The sequence below is a fragment of the Erythrolamprus reginae genome, chromosome 6 (genome assembly GCF_031021105.1).
Source record: "Erythrolamprus reginae isolate rEryReg1 chromosome 6, rEryReg1.hap1, whole genome shotgun sequence".
In the NCBI taxonomy this organism is placed as follows: domain Eukaryota; kingdom Metazoa; phylum Chordata; class Lepidosauria; order Squamata; family Dipsadidae; genus Erythrolamprus; species Erythrolamprus reginae.
The window spans coordinates 6,806,414-6,817,857 of record NC_091955.1 but is presented as its reverse complement, the minus strand read 5'-3'; positions in this window follow the sequence as shown (position 1 = coordinate 6,817,857).

Genomic DNA, 11,444 nt, shown 5'->3' with positions numbered 1-11,444 from the left:
TGCCTTAGAATTGCATAGGAAGCTTTCAGGGTACTAGTACACTTGAGAGGGATTAGGTCAGGAGTCCCATCATCCCCGGTCAATCCAGCCAACTGTTATTGTGACCTTGGGACAAATAAACGTATACTCTGGAGAGAAGAGCTGGTTGAAAATTTAACTCGTCTGAATACTTATTTTTCTGCTTCGATGAAACACTCCTTTGAAAAAGAAGCATTGTTGATATTTTGCAGAAAATCGAAGTGGTCAGCCTGTCGGAGAAAGAATGAATCCAACAAGGTTATTCTGTTGTCCAATTTTAGGAAGTTTTCAATGGTTCGAGGGAGGAGGTGCACGCCAGATTTTTGCTGGAATTATCTCGCCTCTCCCTGCAGGTCAGGAGTCCAGGGAACGACAAGTGTTGGATCCAACTACAACCGAAGCTAATTTTGAAAGAGGACCATGCTTTAGAATAAAGGTGTCAGGTCAAGGCTAGGGGGCCGGATTTGGTCCGCGGGGCTGCCCTGGAAACAATGAGGGACCAGCCGGCAGTGCCTCTTGCCAGCAAAAAACAGCTCGAGAGGGCTGGGCATGGGCCCTCCTGTGGTCCGTTTTCATCGGCGGAGGTTTGCAGGAGGCCTTTGCAACCATAAACGGAATTCAGGAGGCCATTTTCGCTGGCAGAGCGCTCGTACCACCACAGGCCCCAATGTGAGTGACGTCAAGCTGGTGTCCCACCCTGCCCCGAGGACAAATGCAATCTTGATGCGGCCCTCAATGAAATGGAAATTTGACACCCCTTCTTTAGGAGTAGGAATAAACCCCATTTTCCATACCTATTTGTGCATTCATCTTTAAATTATGCCCGCAAGAATCATAACCGAATAGGCAAATAATAATAATAATAATAATAATGATGGTAGTTCCGGCACAGGTTCCAGTGGATCATCTGTGACATGATGCTGTGGCACAGATGATCCACTGGAACTTGTGCCAGAACTACCATTTACCAGTGGCAAAGAACTGGTGGGATCATAAGCCCGAAAAAGTGGTCGAAAATGAGCAAGCAAAACTACTGTGGGACTTCCGACTGACCGAATTCTGAAGCATAACACACCAGACATCCTGATTGTGGAGAAAAAGAAAGTAAGGATCATCGACATCACAATCCCGGGGGACAGAATTGAGGAGCAGCAGCTAGAGAAATTAGTGAAATACGAAGATCTAAAAATCGAGCTGCAACGACTCTGGCATAAGCCAGTAAAAGTGGTCCCAGTGGTACTTGGCACGCTGGGCGCAGGGCCAAAGGATCTCAGCGGACATTTGAAAACCATCGGAATTGACAAAGTCTCCGTCAATTGCAAAAGGCCACTTTACTGGGATCGGCAAACATAATTCACCGCTACATTACACAGTCCTAGGTGCTTGGGAAGCGCCCGACTGGTGATGAAATATGAAATCCAGTAGTGATGTCATTTTCTGTGTTGTATTGACATAATAATAATAATAATAATAATAATAATAATTTTATTTAACAAAGGGCATGACAGAAAGCCATATACAACTAACAAGGACAGGTATTAGGCGATACACACACTTAGCTAAAACACAACAAATAAAACCCCAACACTTGTTAAAAACATTTCCAACTTCTCCAATTTCCTCCCCTCTTCGCTGATCCCCAGAACAAGGATGTTTCAATCTGCTGAATCAAAGAGGAACGAAGAAGCGGAGAAAATTCTCCTCTACCCAAAGCACTCAGGACTGTTCCACAGACATGGGGCCAAACCTTGAAAGGCCCGCAATTTTGATGTTGCTGTACGTGTTTGTGGATGTAAAAGGGCTATAGTGCTATCAAAAGCATACATCTATGTGCTTGTCAAAAAAAATAAATTAAAAATCCCCACTAAGTCATCTAATTCTTTTGTTTTTACTAGCAGTTTTGTTTTCTCTTACGTAGACCTGCATCTTTAAAGCTGCAAAATGCTCGGCTTGTTTGTTCATACAGGGCTGTTCCCCTTCAGGAAGTGCCAAAATTGCCTTTTCAACTACATTACATTTTCCACCCGGCCTTTTAAGAAATCAGATTAGATGGCAGGAGAACAAAACAGAACAATGGGTATTCCTGTCAGCTGTTTTGGTGGCAAGGCTATCTCAAGAGCTTGGGTAACCTGTCTCAAAACCTCTCTTTAATTAATAGCCAGTATACACACACACTTTTAATCGGTTTTATTGCACACAAAGTGAGAACACACGTCTGCATGTACAGTATTTATTGCAAGCAAGTCCCCATTTAATTAGTAAGTGAGGAAAACCAGTTACACAAAGGACAAGAATTTTTTTGGGGTTTATTAATTAATAAGTGAGGAAAACCAGTTATACAAAGGACAAGATTTGGGGGGTTTTAATGGAAGCGGAGAATTTCAGTGGATCCAAGTTTTGTTTTGTTTTTTATAAAACAGATATCATGCAAAATCACTCATATTTTTTTAAATGAAGTTTTTATTTTTATCTCCAAAGTTAAAATACAAAATAGAATGGAAAAATAACAAGAATAAACGAAAGCATCCAAACAATAGTAATAAAAATATGCTTACAATTACTATAACTTTAACATTAACTATGAAATGACCATCTTGGTTGAATGCTGAAAAATATATATCTGATACATCTCTCCCGCCTTGTGTAACAGGTCTACAAACACGTATTTTTATACTTTCCCATTTATATTTATCAAAAATCTTACATAAAAAAGATGTCACTGATAAGGAGATCTATTATCTATCCATCAAGTCAATCCACCATCTCATATTCCAGGGGTCCCCAAACTTAGCAACTTTAAGACTTGTGGCCTGAAGAGTTTTGGGAATTGAAGTCCACAAGTCTTGAAAGTTTGAAACCTCTGATCTAGTTACTTAAAATAAAAAGTGAAAAGGAACAAAGGTAGTTAATAGTCTGTCATTGTATTTAACACAGGGAATGTCCATTATCTGCTTCCTATAACTTTATTTAATGCATTGTCTCTAATCAACGCTGTTAATTTTACCATCTCTCCCAGGTTTGGTCAGTTTTAAAATCCATTCTTCAAGTCATCTTCCCAATGCTCGGCACAGGCAATTCTTGCAGCCGCCACTATGTAAAGAAATTTCTCCTCTCCCAACAAAAAAGGTGAAAAATGAAAGAATGCAGATTAAATGCATAAACCCAAAAGTTTAGAAGCAGCTCATTAAGAAAGGACAAATATAGGGGGTGGACAAAAAAAAAGGAAACACTTGACTTTTTGGCATCATGTTTGAACATGTTCAAATCAATCAAAATTTGACATATTTTAATGTTTTTTTTAATTGTTACTTGTTATGTTTTTTTTAAACTACCTTTTTTTTTAAACAGAAATTTAAGGAAATCAGACTTTCAAAGAGGCCAAATTGTTGGTGCTCGAATGGCAGGTGCTAGTGTAACAGAAAGTGCCCGAATGTTTGGCGTTTCAAGAGGTCATGTCTCAAAAGTAATGGCTGCTTTTGAAAGAGAAGGGAAAACGTCCTCAGCCAAGCACAGGTCTGGTCGAAAGTCGAAGTGGTCTGAGAGAGACCATCGGACTCTAAAGCAAATTGTTAGAGCAGATCGCAAGACCGCAGCTCCTAAAATCACTGCAGAGCCCAATAGACACGTAAAGAACCCAGTTTCCACAAAACCTGTTCGAAGGGAGCTTCACAAATCTGGATTCCACGGAAGAGCTGCAAGGTGTTTCCATTTTTCTGTCCACCCCCTGTACCTAGGAATATGTGCCTGCCCTTAGTGGTAAGATCTAGCCCAACCTCAGAAAATAAGCAGGACTTTGGGCTTGTTTACTATTTGGAGGGTGGATACTTCCACAGAATACCAGTAGTATATCAGATACAGTAATTATCCTGAGTCTCAGTAGAAGGGCGGCATAGAAATCTAATTAATAAATAAATATTAAAATAATTAAATAAACCAGATGACGGTCACGACAAAACCAATGTTAATCTCATTTCCAAGAAAATTACATGGACACGAGTTTCAATTCAAAGGGAAGATTTTTTTAACGCAACTTGCACAGTAATAATAATTATAGCAGAGTGAAGCAGTTCTAATGAGGCAAGAGAAGCTACTTTGGCATTTTTATACAAGATTATTAAAATATAATTCATTCCGTGATTTTTAATAACCATATGCAGGTAGCCTTCAATTTACAACAGTTCATTTAGTGACTGTTTGAAGCGACAACAGCACCGGAAAAAAAGTGACCCATGACCCTTTTTCACATTTCCTGAAGCATGGACTCTAGCTAACGCCCAAGGAAATAGATCTGGATGAATGGATAGGAAAACAACAGGATCCTGCATACAGGAACTTAAAAGACCAATCCTGCAAATTCCCTCCAAGACTGCGATAATACAAGCTTAGACGCAGAGGTGCCTAATAAAGGCATTCGGATTTTCAGCTACAAAGGGGCTACTTTCAATAAAATGTTTTGAAACGGGATGCAACGGTATTACAGTGTTCGCTCGATTTTTGCGGGTTCAAACTTCGCGAATAGCCTATACCAGTTTTTCAAAAAAATATTAAAAAATACTTCGCGGTTTTTTTCCTATACCACGGTTTTTCCCACTCAATGACGTCATGTCATCGCCAAACTAATAATTTTTGCAAATAAATAACAAAAAAAAATTGTTAATAAATAATTATGTTTATAATTATCAGGATCACTAAGTGTCTTATTCAATGGTGAGTACCAGTAATAATGGTGAGTAAATGGTTGTTAAGGGAATGGGAAATGGTAATTTAGGGGTTTAAAGTGTTAAGGGAAGGCTTGTGATACTGTCCATAGCCAAAAATGGTGTATTTACTTCCACAACTCTACTTCGCGGAAATTCAACTTTCGTGGGCGGTCTCGGAACGCATCCACCGTGGAAATCGAGGGAACACTGTACTCCAGCTTTCAAAACAAAGGACAGCAAAAACCACGAAGAAAGCATTAACAGAATAACAGGCACTGGACCAGAGCCACTTGTCTGAATGAAGATGAGGCCAAAGAATTAACTCATCAGGTCGGAATGTATACATCTTCCCCGATGGTAAGTAAAAGAGCCTTTCCACCACTTTTCCAATGACATCAGTAGCCTCGGAGTCTCAAATTCCAGATGTTGACGCTAACAGTAACCCTTGGTTTGTCGTTTGCTTCAGGCTTTACGGAATGGAAACTAATACTACAGATGGTCCTCGATGTGCGGCTACAACTGAGCCCAATATTTCTGTTGCTAAACAGCACAGTGAATTTTCCATGTTACTTTTTTCTTGAAGTGGTTGTTAAGTGAACCACTGCAATTCTGAAATTAGTAATACGGTTGTTAAGTAAATCCTCCTTGGGACTCCACTTGTCAGAAGGTTGCAAAAGGGGATCGATCGCGCAATTCCCCTGGGACACTGCAAACATCATAAATACGAGTCAGTTACCAAGCATCTGAATTTTGATCATGGACCAAGGGGATGCCCCCAATGGTCGTTAAGTGTGGAAAAAATAGTCTTTTTCTTTGAACATGTAAATGAACTGCTGTTAAGTCGAGGACTATTTGTATAGGGTAATGAGCCAATGGAACATAAATAGTGTTGGGCTAACCCAACGAAGTTCGGGTTCGGTGCCAAACCTGAACTTTAACTGAACCTGAAGAGCAGTAGCACCCGGCTGTCACCTTTGGAACCAGCTGGGGCGCTTCTCGGCATTCTCCTGAATGCCGAATCCGGACGTTTGGCAAAAGTTCGGGTTTGGGAGAATGCTGAGAAGCGCCGCCGCCCGGCTGTCACCTTCCCAGAAGAGCCAGGGAGGCGCAAACGGAGGTGGGGAATCCCAATAGGGGATTCCAGGGCCGGAGCTTTGACATCACAGATGTCCTTCCTGGCCGGCCGAAACGGGGACTCCAGGAAGGACGTCTCCGTGACATCAAAGCTCCGCCCTTGGAATCCTCTACTGTATTGGGATTTCCCACCTCAGTTTGCACCTCCCGACCGGCCGACAGCTCCCCGGCTCTACTGGAAAGGTGACAGCTGAGCGGCGGGGCTTCTCGGCGTTCTCCCGAACCTGAATTTTTGCCGAAGTTCCGGGTTCAGCATTCGGGAGAGTACCGAGAAGCGCCCCAGCTGTTTCGGAAAGTGACAGCCGGGCGGCGGCGCTTCTGGGCGTGCTCCCAAACCCGAACTTTTGCTGAAGTTTCAGAAAAGTTCGGGTTCGGTATACCGAACTTCGCAAAGTTCGGTACGAGCCCGAACTTTGTGAGTTCGGTTCGCCCAACACTAAGCATAAACCAAGAATGGAATAAACAACCGTAAATGCCAAGTAGTCCTTGACTGATGACAATCAAGTCCAACGTTTTCATTGCTGAGTGAGGCTGTTCTCAAGTTGCAGTCTATTTTATGACCTGCTAAAGCAGATGGTTGTAGTTGTTAAGTAAATTGTGTGGTCGTTAAGCAGATTTGGCTTCCCTCGTTGACTGCTTATCAGAAGCCGGTTGAGAAAGCTTGCAAATGGCGATCACATGATCCTGTCATAAATACAGGCTGATTGCCAAGTGCCAAATTTTGATCATGGGACAACGGAGATGGGCCAACGGCCATCGAGTACAAGAACCAGTCATAAGTCACTTTTCCATAGCCAGTGTAACTTCCAACAGTGACCAAACAGTGTTTGCTTTCACGAAAAGGGCAACTTTGAATTCACTTCCTTTTTTCCACAAAAGAAAACAAAAGCACAATTTCTTTTTTTTATTTTCCCCTGCTTTCTCCTTTCGTGGCTTTCATTACTGTTTCTATAAACTTGGGACTATCTTGTCCGAGTGATTTACTTTAGAGCAATTTGTGTTGAAGGTCATACAAACACACATCATTGCGAAACTGCTCCGGAGCACAAACGGCTCTGCTTTTTAAGGCCTCAACTTGCGGGCGGAAATTAAAAATTAAAAAAACCCTAATTAAGTTTGTTTTTTTCTCTTCCTTGAGGGGACGTGTGGGTAACAATGAGTAAAAAAAAAGTAGTTGGAACCGAAGACGGCATCTTTTTCTCTCTGGTCAGAATCTGTTACACAAAACAGGAAGAATTTCCCAAACGCATCTTGACAACAGCCATTTTTATAATAATAGCTCATTGCGCACTTGTGAAGAAACGAAGGAAGGCATAGGAAGTTGACAGGTTATAGTATTGCCTGCTAATATCACAGTTGCCTCCTTCACTTGCAAAGGACTATTTAAAAACCCCATCAGCTGCTCTCGCTTCCCCATCTAAAGCCTTGCTTCTGTTTGTTGTCAGATGCTTGTCACTATGGAGATACTTCTACTGCTTAAGTCACGCTCTTTCTTTAATTTTAATTTTTTTTTTGCTGGGGAGGATCAACTGGATTTAGCCAGGAAGTTGACCTATGAAAAAGCTTTTTCCACTTCTCCCACCGAATGTTCCACAAAGCATTTCTTCTTGCCCTATTTTAATCTGGGAAAAAGTAAGGAGTCCCTTAGAAACATAGAAGACAGAAACATAGAAGTCTGACAGCAGAAAAAGACCTCATGGTCCATCTAGTCTGCCCTTATACTATTTTCTGTATTTTATCTTAGGATGGATATGTTTATCCCAGGCATGTTTAAATTCAGTTACTGTGGATTTATCTACGTCTGCTGGAAGTTTGTTCCAAGGATCTACTACTCTTTCAGTAAAATAATATTTTCTCATGTTGCTTTTGATCTTTCCCCCAACTAACTTCAGATTGTGTCCCCTTGTTCTTGTGTTCACTTTCCTATTAAAAACACTTCCCTCCTGGACCTTATTTAACCCTTTAATATATTTAAATGTTTTGATCATGTCCCCCCTTTTCCTTCTGTCCTCCAGACTATACAGATGGAGTTCATGAAGTCTTTCCTGATACGTTTTATGCTTAAGACCTTCCACCATTCTTGTAGCCCGTCTTTGGACCCGTTCAATTTTGTCAATATCTTTTTGTAGGTGAGGTCTCCAGAACTGAACACAGTATTCCAAATGTGGTCTCACCAGCGCTCTATATAGCGGGTGGATTTTTGGATTTTTACTCTGCTAGTTGTTGCTAACTTTTAGTTTAGTTTAGTTTATTGGATTTGTATGCCGTAGACTCGGGGCGGCTAACAACAGTGGTAAAAACAGCATGTGACAATCCAATACTAAAACAGCTAAAAACCCTTATTTTAAAACCAATCATACATACATACAAACATACCATACATAAATTGTAGAAGCCTAGGGGGAAAGAATATCTCAGTTCCCCCATGCCTGATGACAGAGGTGGGTTTTAAGAAGCTTTAGGGCAGCGGTCGCCAACCTTTTGGGCCTCAGGGACCACCAAATTCATCGTTTTAAATCTTGCGGACCACTAATACGATCTGCCTAATAATGATCAGTTGGATGGGCGTGGCTAGATGGTCATGCGACTGGGTGAGTGTGCCCAACTCAATGTCACTCACATCGAGGGCGCATCAAGAGCCTCTACTTGCCCCTCCGCTCCCAGCCACTCCTCTAGACTTGGTTTTAAATACAGTTTGGCAATCTTATCAAGGCTGATTGTGCCTCAAAATTTACATCAACTTGGATCTGCAGGTCGGAATATCCTGTGAATTAAAGTGAGAGTTCCCTAGGTAGTGAAGAATTAATGGCCTTCCACAGAACTTAAGCACCAAACGTAACATATTAAGAGGTTATTATTATTATTATTATTATTTATTGGATTTGTATGCCGCCCCTCTCCGTAGACTCGGGGCGGCTAACAACAGTAGTACAAAACAGCAGGTAAATCCAATACTAAAAAACTAAAAAACCCTTATTTGTAAAACCAAACATACAAACAAACAAACAAACAAACATACCATGCATAAATTGTAAAGGCCTAGGGGGAAAGAATATCTCAGTCCCCCCATGCCTGATGGCAGAGGTGGGTTTTAAGGAGCTTACGAAAGGCGAGGAGTGTGGGGGCAATTCTAATCTCCGGGGGGAGTTGGTTCCAGGGGGCCGCCACAGAGAAGGCTCTTCCCCTGGGCCCCGCCAAACGGCATTGTTTTGTTGACGGGACCCGGAGAAAGCCCACTCTGTGGGACCTAACCGGTCACTGGGATTCGTGCGGCAGAAGGCGGTCTCGTAGATACCCTGGTCCGGTGCCCTGAAGGTTGAAATCAGGAGGAGTCATCCATCTGATCTTACAAAGTGGCTCCGTTTCCTTTCAAACCTTGCACGTCTATGAAATGTATCTTCGAATGCATGGAAGACTGGCATTTGTTTTTTTAAAAAAATAAGGACCTTACACATTTTGCAAGTGGGGGACTCCCTCATGTCTGTGTAGCTGTTTCCTGGTTTCAATGCCGATACTTGGAAGTTTACTGAGAATTGCAAGTTGTCCTTGACCTACAACCACTCATTTAATGACCAAAGTTACAATGGCATGGGGAAAAGTGAGCTGTGACCACTTCTCACACTTACGACCACTGCAGCATCCCACAATCAAGTGATCAAACTGTGGTTGTGTCCCGGGGGGTCCCAAGACTCAAACTTCCCAGGGAGCTTTTGACAAGCAAAATCAATTGGGAGGGGGGAAGATCAGACTTGCTTAACCACTGCATGATTCACTGAAATGAATGGATTTACCTAACAACCAAGGCAGGGGTGGGTTCCAACTGATCTTGCTGCCGGTTTGCTTCGTCCCACGTCGCATAAGTATGCCGAAAAATGCCAACAATTAAAAAAATAAATAAGCCAAATAAACCGAGATGGTGACTGCATGCACAGTGCCAGAAACCCAGCTTCTGCACATGCTCAGAAGAAAAAAAAATTCAAAAAAAAATATATAATATAATTTTTTAAAAATGATGGTGACCATGGACCGGCACAGTCCAAACTGATTCCATGACATCGTCATGATGGCATCAGCGGGTCACTAACAGTTTGGGCGGCCCAGTCCGAACTAGGAGAACTCCACCTCTGAACCAAGGCGTTAAAAGGTTGTATCATGGGACATGATTCACTTAACAATGGCCTTTGCTTAGCAATGAACAGTTTGGGCTCTACTGTCGTCGTAAGTCAAAGACTATTGTAGTTATGCAGAGGACCACAGATAGATAGATAGAGATAGATAGGTAGGTAGGTAGATGGGTAGATAGATAGATAGGTAGGTAGATGGGTAGATAGATAGATAGACAGATAGATAGATAGATAGATAGATAGATAGGGAAATGCTGAAACGAAGATCGAGCCTTTATGACCAGAGAAACTGAAAAACCTTCATTTGCATGAGAAAATACACTTCCAGCTGCTTTTTTAAACGGATTTTTCGGATACATGATACCCAGAAGGCCGAAATAAAATGTCATTCGTCATATGTAATTACACTAAGTGATTTGCTGAAGACAAAGCTATCAAAACTGTGGCAGCCTCATGTTGAGCTGTCATGTTACACCTCCCCTCCTTATCCCCTACGAATCTAGGATGACCTACCTTTTTAAGGTTGAAGGAAATCATACAGAATAACCACCAAGTGACAGTCAATTAAGAATTCGGGAACAGAGAGATGCAGATGAATTTTAATATCCAAGAGAAAAGCAGAGAGCTTCCTAGCTCTTTAGAAAAACAAAAAAAACCAGGCAAAATCAGGCAAATGTTTTATAGAGCTGCAAACTCTTTCAAGTTGTACGAGGGCAGAGCGGGAGAAGAAATATTTATTTCAAGTAACAAGGTTAAGTCTTCATTTTGCCTGCACGTAGGAGCCTCTATAATGAAGAATAGGAACCAGAGCCATTTTGAATCTGACAAAACTGGGTCTGACTCTTCCCAATTTACCAAAAGTCCTCTTTTCACAACGTTCTGTGTCACCAAACATAGTTCATCACCATGAGCCATGTTAAATTCTGAATCCAGCAAATGATGTTAAAATCTTCTCAATTGCCAATGGAAGCCAAACTAAGGAAACGGTCACAATGCCACTGGTGCCCACTAAAGTTAAAGGGATTAAAAATGAGTTTTTAAAACAGAGACAAGGAGACAGCACAAATCTTGGATTCTTTATGCAACCGAAAAAGTCCGACAACTACAGTATCAGGCATCCATTATTTCTGTTCAAAAGCTAGGGCAAAAAGCTAGACCACATTTGGAATACTGTGTTCAGTTCTGGAGACCTCACCTACAAAAAGATATTGACAAAATTGAACGGGTCCAAAGACGGGCTACAAGAATGGTGGAAGGTCTTAAGCATAAAACATATCAGGAAAGACTTAATGAACTCAATCTGTATAGTCTGGAGGACAGAAGGAAAAGGGGGGACATGATCGAAACATTTAAATATGTCAAAGGGTTAAATAAGGTCCAAGAGGGAAGTGTTTTTAATAGGAAAGTGAACACAAGAACAAGGGGACACAATCTGAAGTTAGTTGGGGGAAAGATCAGAAGCAACGTG